At 41.2% G+C, this 16,025-nt stretch overlaps 1 protein-coding gene and 1 long non-coding RNA gene across 2 annotated transcripts in view; one reads left to right on the top strand and one right to left on the bottom strand.

Moving 5' to 3' along the window:
• The window catches only part of LOC122548416, a 30,792-nt gene extending 26,381 nt beyond the window's left edge, over positions 1–4,411 (top strand). The window contains exons 4-5 of the long non-coding RNA XR_006311230.1: positions 1,977–2,049; positions 4,199–4,411. This is a non-coding gene — a long non-coding RNA (uncharacterized LOC122548416). The remainder of the gene's footprint in view (positions 1–1,976; positions 2,050–4,198) is intronic.
• Positions 1–16,025, bottom strand: part of prdm1a (PR domain containing 1a, with ZNF domain) — a 93,580-nt gene that overhangs the window by 59,296 nt on the left and 18,259 nt on the right. The window lies entirely within an intron of this gene.

The following is a 16,025-nucleotide window of genomic DNA, read 5'->3' as shown; positions in this document are numbered from 1 at the left end:
TAATAAGCCAGAGTTAACCAAGAGTTAACATTGTGTGCTCAATGAAAAGTCAATTGGCACCCCACTATTTCTACTCCTGCCTTCACAACCTTCTCATTGAATTATATAACATGTGAGGAGGCCATTTGGCTCATCATACCTATGTTATCAAATTTGGAGAGCAGTGTAATTAGTTTTGCTCTGCTGTCCTTTCCCAAAATCTTTTCACTTTTTTGTTTATTTTCAAAATCTTTATCCTTTTACAAGTTACCAGTGTATCTCCTTCCAGCAATCTTTCAGGCACTGCTATCCAGATTTAATAAAACTCACTGTCAGTGACACCCCTCTGTTTCCTTTGCCAATTACCTCAAATCTCTGTCCTCTGGCAACTAACACTCCCAACAAAGTTTTGCCTGATATACTCTTATTCGGTGAAATAGACTTCTCAGTCAATTCCTCTTCATTTGTAGGTCTTAACAAATGAACTGATGATTTGGAGCTGCCGGTGTTGGACTGGGGTGTACAAAGTTAAAAATCACACAACCATCTGATGAAGGAGCAGCGCTCCGAAAGCTAGTGCTTCCAATTAAACCTGTTGGACTATAACCTGGTGTTGTGTGATTTTTAAATATGAACTGAACAAATGTAGATTTGACTTGGCATTTTAAATGTGCAGTGGCCCCTTTGTAAAAGACAGGGAAAGCAAATAGACAAAATTTGTTCCTTTCTCCCCTTCTTCTGTTGTTGGTGTTGTTGAAACTTTTGGAGGAATTTGGTTTACAGGATACCTCGAGACAAACAATTAAAGTACTAAGAAGATCATTTATTTCTTTATTACTGGTTGAAAGACAAGGAACATCAATGTGGAGCAGAAAACGTTTTGAAAACTGCCCTTGGTTTCAGTACACATGCAACTTTTATAGTTGCCCCCCAGAAAAAGCACACTTTGTTATTTGAATAATTGCTAATTAAGGTGCTAACAGACATTGAGCAATCCTGCTTTGACTGAACTGTCAGCACCTTCTGTTCCCTTTCTCAAGCAAAATTAGAGCACAATCTACCCAGCCATCTTAAAGAAGGATACTTTCAAACCTCTACAATGCTTTTCATTAGATAGTTAAAGGGAAGCCTCACTTGGCCACTTTCCAATTTTGAGTTAAAAAAATACTTACTTTATGAATGGCTTCTGAAGAATCGAGATGGGGTAGGAATAGTGTGGGGTCACTTTCTGCCCATCAAACCCAATAGCCTGATTCACTTCAAATTAATACCTCAGAGCTGAAGACAATGGGTTGCCTTTAAGCTTAACGGTAAGAGATAAGGAAGCTTTGCAAGATAATAATCTGCGTATTTAGGTGGATTTTAAACATCTAGCTTCTTATTCGTTTCTTCCATACCACTCTTGACCCAATCAATTATTCATCTCTGAAAGACTCAGGTAATGCCTTTGGCACACAGACCATTCAGGGCGAAGGATTTTATCACCAATCCTCTCTTTGGAATTGAAAATGTTTGCTAATGACCATTAGAGAAAAATAGGTTAAACACAGACTCAGTTAAGTAGCTAAACAGAATCAGTGGGATTAAGTCACAAGTCACTGCTACAGCGTGGAAGTATTCTATTTGCAGTCCAGGTACAGATGAATCAAACACAATCATTTGCCGTTACACACATTTCAAGCTATAGCATTGTAGGCAAGGTTCTGTCAGTAAATAGCAGAACAAAGCTTAAGGTGCCCCTTCCAATACCCTGTAATGGCAGGATTAAACTGAAGAGGGCATATACATCCATTTCAATCACTTCTATGTAGAATACATACAATTCACAATCTATTCAGCCCAACTGGTCCATACTATACATAAGGTTCCACCCACTGTGCTCCACCTAACTCTATTAGCTGGCTGGGGCGGGGTGGGTGGGGAGGGGTTGGGCTCTGTAGGTATTTACACACCTTTCATCGCCCCCCCCCCCACTTCATTTTTTTTTGTTGGGACAGGTCGAAGAGAGAAGAAAATGAACCAGTGTCTCTACTAATGAAGGACTGCTGGAAGGTGTATGTCATCTCCATGGTGAGTTAATACATGCCCAATTGTGATGCTCCCGTGATTGAATACTGTACCTATACACTCTCTCCTCAACTATGAAGGATACCATATTTTATTATGACTGTAGAGTGCTGTCAGTTCCCATGAAATCACACATGGGACAAGAGGAGCTTCAAAAAGCATCAGCATGGTTAATTTGTTTGCTTTTTTAGCAAAGAATGCCTACAGAGCAGAAAGTAACCATTCCAACCCATCTAGACTGCACCAACCCTCCAAAGAGCATCTCACCCAGCCAATCCCCACCCTATCCCCATAACCCCACAATTCCCATGGTTAACCCACCTAACCTGCACATCTTTAGATTGTGAGGAAACCCACACAGACACAAGAAGAATGTGCAAGCTCAACACAGTCAGTCATCTAAGGAAGGAATCAAACCCGGGTCCCTGGCGCTAGGAGGCAGTAGTACTAACCACTGAGTCACCATGCCACCCACAGCCTGGTACATAAAATAAAAAGGTTTTACCTTTTAGGAAGTTCTGTGGGTGTAATTTAATGTTGTAATTAATTACAAGGTTAAAATAATACATTAGAAGGCAATGTTTGCCTGTGTAATATCAGTGAGTTTCCCTCAATCCTCAAAGCACAAAAGGCAGGATTTTACTTCTTGGTAGGATTCCCATTCCCAACACCTCTGCCAGAATACCCAGCAGTGCAGCATCCTGCATTCCAGCTGGGCTGCCCTATGGCCATTTAATAATCAGGCATGGATGCATTGGCTCAGGGCAAGACTTTCACACATGTGTGGGAGGAATCTCAGGTTTCAACAACTGCTGGCCAGTCAAATATCTGGCAATACTAAATCAGGTGGCACAATGGCTCACTGGTTGGCACTGCTGCCTCACAGCACCAGAACCTGACTTCAATTCCACCTTTCGGTGATTGTCTGTGTGGAGTTTGCACATTCTCAGTGTGCCTGTGTGGGTTTCCTCCCACAGTCCAAGGATGTGCAGACTAGGTGGATTGGCCATGGTAAATTGCCCATAATGTCCAGGGGCGTGCAGGTGGATTAGCCATGTGAAATGCAGGGTTACAGGATTGGCAAGATGCTCTTTGGGGGGTCAATGTGGACTCAATGGGCCATATGGCCTGTTTCATTCCTGTAGGGATTCTAGAATGCTATGGCCACTGCTGGGTATGCAGCAAGTCCCAGCAGAAGATTGTCACTGGAATTGAATGGAGTCATTGTGAGGAGAGGGTATCTTGGCAGACCAGGCTTGGAGGCCCCTGTAAACTGGGATAAAGAGGTAGGAGCTGGGTGCCAGAGTGCATTGGTGTCGTAAGACTTCCATTTTAAAGTTACAATCCTTTTCTCTATAGTTGCCTATAATTGTCCTGTCTCTGTAAGTTCTTTCAGACTAACAACTCCCTTATAATTCTTCATTTCTCCAACTTTGACAACCATTGGCCCACCATTAATAGCACAGCTTCAGCCTCGTAATTACCTTGTAGAATTCCCGCTACCTCTTTTTCCTTTAATACCATCTTTGAATACCACCATCTTAATGAATCAAGTCTTTAGCGATATAACTCTAACTAACTCCTTTCGGATTTGGTCTCCACTTCCAACTGATTACAACTCTGTGAGGCACCTTTGAACACTTTGCAACTTCAATGGATTTTTGTGAAAGTCAAATGTTTTTGGTGGAGTTTGAATCTGTTTTAACTATTTCCAATCTAGAATCTGACAATTTTTTATATCATCCCCAATATCTCAGTACTTAATGTTTGAAGGGATAGTAACATAGGAACTGGAATAGGCCATTCAACCTATCAAACCTGTCCTGCCATTGGATGCAATCCTGGTTGCTTGAACACTTCAAAACCTTTACCCACACCAACCTCATAACCTTGTACTTGATTGACATCTATTAATCTCTACCTTAAACATGCTCAAAGACTGAGCTTCCACATAATTTTCTAGTACAGTATTCCAAATTCTTAACCCTCTGAGTTAAACATTTGTCATCCCTGACTTAACTGGCAACATCCTTATTTTCAGAATGGGGTGTAGACTTCTCAGTCAGGGGAAACACCCTACCTGTAACGATCCGTTTAGGTCTTCTGTAAGTTTCACTGAGACTACCTTTCATTCTTTCATTTCTCTTCCTAGGATAGTCCTGCCATCTTGCGAACAAGTCTGATGAGCCTTTGTTGCAATCCCTCTCTGGCCATAATATCTTTCCTGAGATGAGGAAACCAAAAAACCCTCTCGTTGCAATCTCTCCATCACACAGTACTCCAAGTGTGGTCGAACCAAGCTCCCATACAATTGAAGCAAGCCTTCACTAGTCCTGTACTTAAATAATTTCGCAATAAAGGCCAACATACTCAAGCTTTACCTTGGTTCTTTTGTTTGTCATATTCAATCATTTTCAATAATTTTCATTCAAAACATTTGTCTCGAAACACTTCATTTGTACACTAATCTCTTTTACATAAGTCATTATAGATGACAAAATTGACATCATGACCTCTGCCTGAGAGAGGTCTATTATGTAAACTGATCTAATGCTTAAACTGAGCAGAGGACACTGGGCTCAACAGCATTCTTTTAAATGAGCCTATCTGCTCTGGTTGTTTACTGAAAGAGAAAAAAGTGCAAGTTTTATCGAGCAACTTATATCATAATAGGTGGATAAAATAAGCTCATAAAACTCAAAGTAAACAGATGAAAACATACATGGAATTTTAATAGGGGTGTCAATTAATCAGTATTTATGAGAAAATTAGTCTGTCTAGAATTAAACCTGTACTGCCTGATTTTTGATACCATTTGGAAACAAGAGAAATATAAAATTATAATGAAGTAAACATTTACACTGAGCTTATCAAATATGCAGACTGACTGGGACGTTTGCAAGGATGTAAATATGCTGATCTATGTATAATGTGCCAACTTTGACAGTTAGATTTTTGTTTAGATTTAGGTTTTATTGTTAAATATACTCAAGTACAGGGATACAGGAGTACAGTGAAAAATGTACAATGTTTCCATTCCCGGTACAAAGAAATATATTGCTATTCTACTTTATTTTTAGTTTACTTTTTGTTGGTTGCTGGGGTTGTATTAATCTCAAGTGTGAAAATGGGGTCATACTGTATTTGAAAGTAGTTTGGGAAGTGCTAATCCACGCTTTACAACTTGCTAATGGTTCTCTCCCAGAACAACCAAATTCTTAATCCTAAGAACACAGCATTAAAGTTGTGTTTGTATTTATCAAAGCTTCCCATGAATTTCTTCTGACATGTAATTGGATTGAAAGAGACCAAGAACCACCTGAAGTAAACCAGTTGAAACTGGCACATAAATGAATCAATTTTACATATCCTTTCACAAATGTCCCATCTATTTGCATAAACCCATTTGTTCTGTTATTTTTCCTTTCTAAACAAAGACTGAATAAAATCTTGGTGTGTGTCAGGGAACTGCTCGAGCTGTGTTGTACGGCAGCCGTAGCTATTCATTGAAAAAAAGGCAATCATTCTAATGTGGGCTTGGTTCCTATAAAGAGCCACAGAATGCAGAAACAGGAAGGAATTTTGCTGATGTTAAGTCTGACGCATGTTTGGTAATGTTGATGGCACATTGATAGACTTCACATTCACGGCAGGTCAGTCATTGCGTTGACTACTTGTTTAGGCTGGGCAATGCATTTCCTGTTAGGAGTTCTTCTGAATGTTTTCCCACACTCCTGTACAGTTTTTCTGTTGACTATGTTTATCAGCTCATCTCTTCACTGGCTTCCTTTTGTTTCTTTGAGTCTTGATGCCTCCCCTTCCCCCCAACCCTTTTTGGATTTCCCAACACAAGCACAAGAAAAGGCAAAGAGTGATCCTACGTTTGGATTGTAGTAAACCCCTGCTGAACACATTATTAATTGATTCTGATGAAAGGTAACTGACCAGAAACACTAACTCTGTTGCTGTCTCCACAGATGCTGCCAGACCTGCTGAGCATTTCCAGTATTTTGTATTTTTACCTCACAGTAGTGCTCACAGTATTTTGTTTTCATATGATTTAATTGACCTCTATTTCTGAATAGTTACATAGATATGTTTATAGATCTTTGGTGGTTCCAAAGGAAGCAACAATAGCCACCACTGAGGAAACCAACTGAAATAAGTTTTTTATGTAGCCCAGGTGGACACCCAACCTCAACATAGACTGGTACTTGAACATAGACCCTGTTCTTCTGATGTGCTAATTTATCTTGTTGCTCATTCCACATGGAAGCCAGATGTCCCTGACTTCAATTACTAAGAAATAGGGAAACTATCCCTCTCACTATACTTACAAGCTAAATCTGGGCAGTAACCTTTATTGTGTACAAGGTCCACATGTGCCTCATCCAACCAATGTCAACCCAAAGGAAACTTGTCAGTATTGTCGCTTGTAAGACCCTGATTTTGAACAGAACATCCTTCATAGCTATCGGCCTTAACGAGTGCAGTGTATTTACTTTAGAGGTGCTGGGAGACTCGTGTTGGGGGCTGTCGGCACTAGCGCAACACTTAATACAATCTCAAAGCACCATCTGATATGTCAGTTCTCTATGGTTCTGCATTAAGGATGCTGTCAGCTGTGTGTGCACCCTTTCTTTGCAGTAAAATGCATTCCTGCAACACTAGAATGTCTGAAAATTAGTGAAGTCCAAACCCCACAAATGAGTGTCAAAGTGTAGACCTCAGAAGCCTGTTTCTCCTGAGTAATTAAAACCTTCACTTGACTGAACACAGACACGTCAATAGCAAAATAAAACATGCAAAGTGATCACTCCATGCTGCAAAATACGAAAGCTGTGAGATGAAAAAAAATGTGAGAAGAGAAAACAACTCTCACTATTGTTTTAGGGATAAGATCCAATTTTAGACAAAATTGCAAACTTTGAGCTAAAAGCAGGACTAAGGGCAGTGAGCCAAACTAAACAAGCTAGATAAAGAGGAAACTGCATTGCTGTCAACAAGGAAATACAACATAGTATCTGTGACTAGCTGCTTGGAGAAGACATTTTTACATTAAAGATGTATAATACTGGGAGTGTTGATACCATGATGAGGGAGATCACGGGCACTGGTGAGCCCTGCCTCTCATCTGTGCTTCCTTCAAGATGGCTCCACCTTTAGGAGCATAGGAGAGTGAAAGATTTCTCTGTGAGCTCTCCCCGGAATAAAAATGTGAGCAAATGATAAGTCAGTGAGAGCAAGCAGTAAGGAGAAGGCGCAGGATTGAAATAATTAATCGCTACCCCTGCCCAATTTTGCTTGCAGTACCTGGACATGCAGAAAGAAAATTTGCATTAACCTTCCTCATGTGCAATCTGGCATCAATTTTCATAAAAGCATTATTTACAATATTTAGGAGATGATTTCATCTCTACTACTTGGGTGCTGAAAATGGAATAGAAATTGCCTGTGACAGATCACTGCCATTGAAAAACATACATCTATATAGTGACCTGCACAGCACTGGACATTTCAAGGTGCTATACAGCCAATAAAGTGTAGTCATTGTTATAACATAGGAAATATGATAGCTAATCTGCGAGCAGAAAACTCTCAAAACCAAAAATGTGATAATGATTAGATACTTTGTTTTTGTGATGTTGATTGGGCCCAATACTGGGAAAGCTACTCAGTAAATACCACCAGGGAATCTTGCAACATCCACATAAACAGGCCTCAGTCTAATGTCCTACATGTCCACTAACACTGCACTCCTTCAGTACTGCAGTGAAGTGTCAGTATTGATTTCAGTGTTCATGCACGAGAGTGCAATTTGGACCCAGAACCTTGTGATTCATAGATGAGAGTGTGACCTGCTAAACTTCAGCTGATTACACAACTGTTTTCATCTGATTCATTGGCATGTAAATTAAGCAAGTTCTACAATGAACATTAAAATAGGATACAATCTCCAATCCCCACCACTGGAGGCTGTGCTGTTCACCCATGGAAGACCTTCCACAAACCTCTTTATCTGTCTCTCCATCTTTAAGACCCTCTTTGAAACCCACTTGGATGAGTTCAGCAGAAGTTGGCTATTATTCCCTACTCCCTGCAGGTTTAGTGTTCCCACTCTCTAACACCACTCATTTCCTAATCTCTCCACTTACAGGATGGCTCCAGTCTAACCCACCAATGCATAGAAAGCACCACAGTAACTTGCCAAGTTGTGCAGATAGTTTAAATCCATTGCTAGGATTTAAACTGAACTTTTGGAGGTAATTTCTATGTTTGCTACCTGCATCATTGTCAAACATGTCTCGGTTAATTGCCCTCTTGCCTGAGTCAGAGGATTGTGGGTCCAAGACCTACTCTAGAGATCTGAGCACAAATATCTAGGCTGGTCCTGTCAAGTGCGGCAGTGTCAGGGATGTTTGCTTTGGATGAGATATTGAACAGTTCCCTGGCCTGCTTTTCAAAGATGAAATGGAAAGTGTTTCATTTCATTCTGACTTGTGCCTGGCAGGTGGTGGAAAAGCTTTCAGGATTGAAGCTAGTGGGGATGGGTAGAGTATCACAGGCAAATCTGACATCCATACAGGAACACTTCATGGTTGGGTTGCTGAATAGCTGACCAGTCACTAAAAAAAAGCAAGAGTTCAAAACACATGGAACTTCTCAAGATCACAGTGTGATTAATTGATTCAAAGAGACTCCGCCCACTACAGCTGACCTGACCCCCCACTGCCTGACTTGTTTGTACCATGAATAATCCTCCAATACATTTACCATTGATAAATGAAAGCAGTGCACAGGCCACTCTCCTGAGTGTTTCAGAGAGCTGAGCAGCATTATTATTTAATAAATAAATTGTGCACAGCTCTTAAAGATCAACACAGACTGTTGCATTAAAAACTTCTTGTTACATTGGCAAGTTTCAATCTACTAGCCAACTTATCAAATTGAACTTTGTACCACTGTGTCTGTGCAATTTTTGTTTCATTCTTTGGCTATTCAGGATTCAAAGTTTACATTTTGAAGTAGAGTTACGATATTGGAAAGAGTTCAAAGGTTATACAGGTTGCTAACTTTACACTACAACTCAGCTTCCCCTAAAAATGATATCATGTTCACAAACCACTGGAATGACAAAAATAGAACCTTTAAAATTATCAGATCTCTTCATTTTTACCTACTTCTTCCTGTGCTTTAATATAAAGAAATTATTATGTTCAGACTAGAGCAAAACTGGGGCAATTTGATGTGACTCTTTGGAATGCACAAAATGGAATCACACAACATCTGCAAAATATCTCTGAATTTGTTCAGTGATTTTTTGAGCTTTTGCCTGAACATAGATAAATCGGTATAGAGGACCTAAGGTTCAATCCTGCTTTATGCACAATTAACTGAAGCAGCAGTAAAGCCAATACAACTGGCTCGGGCGCTCCTTCACAAGGTAAGGTAAGACAATAGGCTATGCTGCTAATTCCCATCCCTGTCCAACAATTGTTCCTGGAAATGTCACCTCTGTGGCTATCAGGATTGGGTTCAGCGCTAATACTTCCTATGTCCCAATGTCTTGAATTAGACCATCTGGAATGATACAGTCACACTAGGCAAGAAGACAAAGTACTTGGGGTGGGTGGATTGTTGGGAAGGGAGAGTAATGGCAAAAGTGTATTGCTAAGAAAAAATGTTGCCTTGGCAAGAAACATGCTTGACTATTTGCTTGTTTATAAAATGTTTTCAAAAGAAATTTCCTACGAAGTCCTATGTTTAGTATGTATTCTTAATGGGGACAAACAATTGAGAGTATTTGGCATGATCTGGTATTCTCTTAATGCCATAATCTAAGGGGCTTCTACATCTTCTGGCTTCTTATTGAATCATTAAAGGTTTCTATTGGAAATCCTGAACGTATCAGGCAGTCTAGGCCCCAGACCCCAGCCTGCTTTAAGAGGATTTCAGTGGTCAGTCCTTTGCAGATGACCTGGGAACCAACTACCCTGAAGGCTTTCCCAAAAAAAGAAAAGCAAAGCTTCCGCAGCTGACCTTCAGTCTTCCGAAAGGGACAGCACTCATAATCCATCACATGGCCACGAAGGGACAGTTGTATGGGTCATGGTAACATGACAGCCACAGGTTCCTGCAGCAATGCTAAAAATAAAAGCTCACTACAAACAGTTCCCAAATGAAAAGGGCCACATGAGTGCATAATGCTGGGTTCAACTGGGATGCCAGCAGGTCAAAGAGGCATACAGCTTTAAATACACCACTTGTGCACAAGGAATGTTATTTCCATTAAATTGGAACGTGCCTTAGACAGTGGTGAGCTCACTTACATTCAATTAATTGCTATAGTCATCAAAACCCAAAATAAGTTCACAAAACAGTGAGAAAGGAAGAAAGCATATCTTAGTGTATCCCCAAGTTATCTCCATCGCACCATTTGACAGTTTCAGGGTTTGTGGCCCATATTACTGCAGCCAAAAATATATTCTTACCTTAATTTCTAAATTTGTTTTCCTTTTGCTTAAATTTGAATCCTCCCTCACTCTGTAAAACGGACATAACTTATAGTCAGTTATAGTCACATCTCAAGTTAATCTCCTCTCAATTTTTGGAAGCCCCTGTTTCTCCACCAATTCTTCCGGATGGATGCTAGTGATTAGCCATGACAAGAATGCACCAACCTCAGTAGCAGTTTGCTCGAGAATCGCTTTATTGGCTGCAATAATTCCAACTCTAGTTAAACTGCATCAACTACATTCACTTCCTGGCAACACTTTCTAACCCAGCACTCACAAGAAAAGGTATTTTCACGGAGTGCAGTCCTGCTGAAACTAACATTAATCTGAATGATTCAACCTGAACTCCCCCCATTTTTATACCGCAAGTGAGTTTTCAAAGGTACAGAATTCCAGCCTGCCACTAAAACGACACTTGTAATGCAAGAATCCGAGAGGGACCTCAGCAAGGACACAAAGCTCCTGTGGTCCACACACTTAAACAAATCTGATTAAAGTATAGATGCTCCTCGATGCCCTGTCCATCTCTCACTCTTTTATAGAGCATTGCAAACATCTTTAAAAGCCTCTTAACAAGACTCACAAAGGCAACATGGAGTCATAGTACAGATCAATCATAATCTAATTCAGTGGTGAACCAGCTCAAAGGGTTGAATATCCTGCTCCTGTTGCTATTTTCCTACAACTTCTTTTAGCAAAAAGCTAAACAGTTTTGAAATTAAACAAAAAGGGAAACTTGCCATTGTATAGCACCTGTGACATCCTCTGGGTAGTCCAAAGTACTTTCCAGCCAATGAAGTACTTTTGAATAGAAGCTGCTGTTGTAATGTTAACAGATGTGGCAGCAAATATGAGCACAGCAAAGACCTACAAACAGCGATAAGACAATTGATCAATTACTCACTCTACGTCAGCTTAATACAGGCTGGTAGTTTAGCCATTCACCTTAACTTTAGTTTTGGCATGTCTACATTGATTGTGTTCCCTCTGAGAAAAGTTTGGGGCTGGAGGGGATACCACTGGTAAGAAACGAATGTGCTGTATGCACCTTGACCAGTGTAAGTAATATTATAGCCTAAAATAGTTCCTTCGTCAATCACTATTGAGGTTGCTGCATTCTTGCTATTCAACGTAGGTGATGCAGAGAAGATGCTAGAGAGATTGAAAAGAAACACTGGGGAAACTCAGGCTTCCAAACTTTGAAAGAAGGTAACCTGAGAGAGCTACATTTTGGCCAGGACCACATTTTTTGTATGCTGGTATAACAAAAGTGAGTTGTTAACTAGTTCCTACACCCAACAGCAAGCTGAACTTAATTTTAAAAAGCTGCAAATGCAGTATGATCTGTACATAAATGGACAAGCCAGAATTCAATCTGAAGTCCAACCACATGTTTTGCTGAGGATTTGGATGTAAATAGATCTGTGTATGGACTACAGTGTCAGGGTTTTAGTGCAAAGGGGTAATTTGTAGTGAGAATATATAGATGGCTTGATACACAAAATAACCATCACAGCACGCATACTGTCATAGGGTAATCATAGTAACAAGAGAACCTATAGAAAGATAATGTGCAATTGAGTTCAGATATACAGCTCATTTGGAGTGAGGCTCAATCATTTTGATTTAAGTAGAATTGCAAATGTCACTTTTTTTTTTGTAAATCACTCCTTTTATTCATTTTTATATGTCCTTTTTTATTCACTGATCAAACATGATAATTCCAGGGTATCCACTTGAATTTCACTGTGATACATCATGAGTGGATCCATTATTTTATTGCTTTAAGGACTGATGTTAATATTAACACTCATCATGCTGCATTTACATAGACAATCATGATACAAGGGGAAGCCATTTAACTCATGCTGTGTGTGCTGGGTCTTTACTCCAGGATTAAAAGCCACTTGCTGCACTTTGTTTCATGGGATGTGAGCATCAGGAAAGACCTGCATTTGTTGCCCATCTTTAACTATTCTTTAACCAATGGCTTTCGAGGTTATCTTAGAGCCAGCCACATTGCTGTGCATCTGTAGGTCACACCATACAAGGACCGCAGATTTCCTTCTGTAAAAAACCGTAATGAGATTTTATAATGTTCGATAGGCCACCTTTCAATTCCAGATTTCATTAATGGACTTTGGGGCAACATGATAGGTTAGCACTGCTGCCTCACAACATTAAAAACCCTGATTCAATTCCAGCTTTGGACAGCTGTCTTTGGGGAGTTTGTACATTCTCCCCATGTCTGCATAGGTTTCCTCTGGATGCACCAGTTTTCTCCCACCTGCAGGTTAGGTGGATTGGTCATGCTAAATTGCTCAGTGTCCAGAGATGTCCAGGCTAGGTGGATTAGCCATGGAAAATGCAGCATTACAGGGATAGGGTAGGGACGGTGAGTCTGGACGGGATGTTCTTCACGGGGGTCGGTGTAGATTCAATGTGCTAAATGGTCTGTTTCCACACTGCAGGGATTCTGGATTCTATGATTTTGCATTCCATCAGCTGTTCCCCCGAGCAGTAAGCTGGAAATTGGATCACTAGCCCATTAAAGCCTTCTATCTTCATTTGCTTAAAATAAGCAGTCAAATATTCTTTAAAAAAAGCATCCATTGTGCCAAAGTAACCCTTGTCCAAATAACATTCAAAATTAAACAATTCTAGCAAGTTTTGAGAAGATTTGTAGCTCAGGTTCTGGATGTAGGTTTGCTCACTGAGCTGGAAGGCAGCCAGAAAACTAGTCACCAGGATACATGAACAACTAGCCGCAAAAAAAAAGACACGACCCACTCTCACTAGTATCCATACATATGGATGAGGAAGGACACCACTTTGACTTGGACACCACATCCATCTGAACACAAGCCAGACAGAGACATGCAGGAGAATTCCTAGAAGCACGGCATTCCAACCAGATCTCTATCAACAAACACAATGACTTGGATACCATTTACCACCCTGTGAGAAAAAGAACAAGAAATTACACCACCACGGGAAATGAAATCGCCACGGGAAATGACATCACCAACCCAAAGAAACCTAAACACATAAATAGAAAGTGGGCCATGCCATCGGAGCTTCATCTGGAGGGTCACTGATGATGTTACCTGGTATGGTGATGAAATGTCTGAAAACGAACCTTCCAGATCAGCGAGCAAACTACATCCATTAAACAATTCTCCTAAACATATTCGTACTTTAGAGGAAACAGCCATCAGCACTGATACATGGTTGCTGATTGTCATTATTGATGGCTTATCCTCACTGACAGAAAGCTCCAAAGGAGCTCCAATGGGCTGGGTGGGGCTGAGAGATAAATGGGATGGGGTGGGGTGCGGGGGGAATGGGGGGGGTTAGCTGAAAATGTAATAGGTAGATGAAGGTGGGGAGAAGGTGATAGGTTGGAGAGGAGGGTGGAGCGGATAGTTGGGAAAGATGATGGACAGGTCAAGAGGGCAAGGCCGAGTTGGAGGCTTGGGACTGGGATATGGTGGGGGAAGGGGAAATGTTCATCTCTGGGACATCCACACCAACCAATCCCATGGTTGATCACTTCAACTCCCCCCTCCCACTCCACCATGCAGGTCCTGGGCTTCCTCCATCATCAAACTCTAGCGACCTGATGCCTGGAGGAATGCCTCAACTTCCACCTTGGCACCCTGCAATCACCACAGGGTAAATGTGGATTTTACCAGTTTCCTCATTTCCCCTCCCCCCACCTTATCCCAATCCAAAGCCTTGACCTGTCCATCGTCTTTCTCATATATTCGCTCCACCCTCCTCTCTGACCTATCACCTTCTCCCCCACCACCATCTACCTACTGCATTCTCAACTAGCCCCCTTCCATTTGTCTCTCAGCACACATCCCCCGCCCCAGCAGACAAGCCTCACTCCTTATAAAGGGCTTATGTCGAAATGTTGATTCTCCTGCTCCTCAAATGCTGCCTGACCTGCTATGCTTTTCCAGCAACACACACTCGACTCTCATCTCTGTATGCTAGGAGACATGGATATTGTACAGCAGACAGCTCAAACATCTTGGGAACTATTACCAGCGATGCCTCTGCAAAACCATGCCAATCCACTAGCAGGATAAGCACTTCACTGTCAGTTTCTTCTCTCAGGCCAATATATACAGCACTGAACCATGACAAGCACTCACTAAGAGGGTGAAATATGCAATATCTCGAGTGACTTGTGGGAATCCCTAGCTCATCCCAAACTGGAGAAGAAGCATCTGCAAAGTGTCTCCCAACAGATCCAGATGCAGATCAACTACAAACAGAAGTGGGAGTCTGCAAAAATCCAAGGATCCTACCCATTCACTGCAGGAGTAAATGACTCCAGATGCTGTAATCTGTACTGAAAACAAAAAATGCTGGCGATTATAGCAGATCAGGCAGCATCCATGGAGAGAGAGTGAGCTAACATTTCAAGTCTAAATGACTCTTCATCAGAGCCCACATCCTGTGCCAGGATTTGGGCTTTCAGTACTTGACTGGGGGCGATGTTTGCAGGTAAAGTGTCGGCTGTAAAATGGGAAGCCTTGAAAAATGAGGTTACGAGAGTCCAGAGGCAGTATGTTCCTGTCAGGGTGAAGGGTATTTGTAGGGAATGCTGGATGACGAGAGAGATTGAGGTTTTGGTCAAGAACAAAAGGATATGTCAGGTATAGACAAGAGAGATTGAATGAATTCTAAAAGAGTATATAAGCAGTAGGAATATACTTAAGAAGGAAATCAGGAGGGCAAAAAGGGAACATGAGATAACTTTGCCAAAGGGTTAAGGGGAATCCAAAGGAATTTTAAGGACAAAAGAGTAACAATGGAGAGAATAGGACCTCTTAAATATAGAACATAGAACATTACAGTGCAGTACGGGCCCTTCAGCCTTCGATGTTGCACTGAACTGTGAAATCAATCTGAAGCCCATCTATCCTACACTATTCCATTTTTATCCATATATTTATCAATTACCATTTAAATGCCCTTAACGTTGGCGAGTCTACTATTGTTGCAGGCAAGGCGTTCCATGCCCCTACTTCTCTGAGTAAAGAAACTACCTCTGACATCTGTCCTATATCTATCAATCCTCAGTTTGAAGCTATGTTCCCTCGTGCTAGCCATCAACATCTGAGGAAAATGGCTCTCACTGTCCAAACTATTTAACCCTTTGATTATCTTATATGTCTCAACTAAATCACCTCGCAACCTTCTTCTCCCTAACAAAAGCAGCCTCAAGTCCTTCAGCCTTTCCTTGTAAACCTTCCCTCAATACCAGGCAACATCCTAGTAAATCTCCTCTGCACCCTTTCCAAAGTTTCCACCTCCTTCCTATAGTCCGGTGACCTGAACTGTATGCAATACTCCAAGTGCAGCCGCACCAGAGTTTTGTACAGCTGCAACATGACCTCATGGCTCCGAAATTCAATCCCTCTTCTTAACAACCCTATCAACCTGGGT

Source organism: Chiloscyllium plagiosum, chromosome 3 (assembly GCF_004010195.1).
Source record: "Chiloscyllium plagiosum isolate BGI_BamShark_2017 chromosome 3, ASM401019v2, whole genome shotgun sequence".
NCBI classification, from domain to species: Eukaryota; Metazoa; Chordata; class Chondrichthyes; order Orectolobiformes; family Hemiscylliidae; genus Chiloscyllium; species Chiloscyllium plagiosum.
Note: the sequence above shows the minus strand (reverse complement) of the source record. Positions and strands in the feature narration are given on the sequence as shown.